The sequence below is a fragment of the Camelina sativa genome, chromosome 5, assembly GCF_000633955.1.
Source record: "Camelina sativa cultivar DH55 chromosome 5, Cs, whole genome shotgun sequence".
Taxonomy (NCBI): domain Eukaryota; kingdom Viridiplantae; phylum Streptophyta; class Magnoliopsida; order Brassicales; family Brassicaceae; genus Camelina; species Camelina sativa.
The window spans coordinates 20,213,266-20,213,550 of record NC_025689.1 but is presented as its reverse complement, the minus strand read 5'-3'; positions in this window follow the sequence as shown (position 1 = coordinate 20,213,550).

Below are 285 nucleotides of genomic sequence, written 5' to 3'. Positions count from 1 at the left end.
TCAGCCCGATTGTAGTCAGCAATGGTCCTGATCAGATCCCGGTTGTTCTCCTGTCGTCGAACGGGGTTCTGTACGTGGTTGGCAGCTCCACGCACGTCTGCGGGTGGGTGTCGATCGATGCCACCTAGTTGGTGTGGATCGACACCAAGGTCCGGATCATCAACGACACCAGCTTGCTTGTTCACAACAGCCTGCTCGTTAACAACAGGTTCAGGAATCACGTTCCCTTCTGCATCAAGGTTTTGGCCCTGCTCATTGCGCAAGTGGCCCTCTTGATCCCTCAAA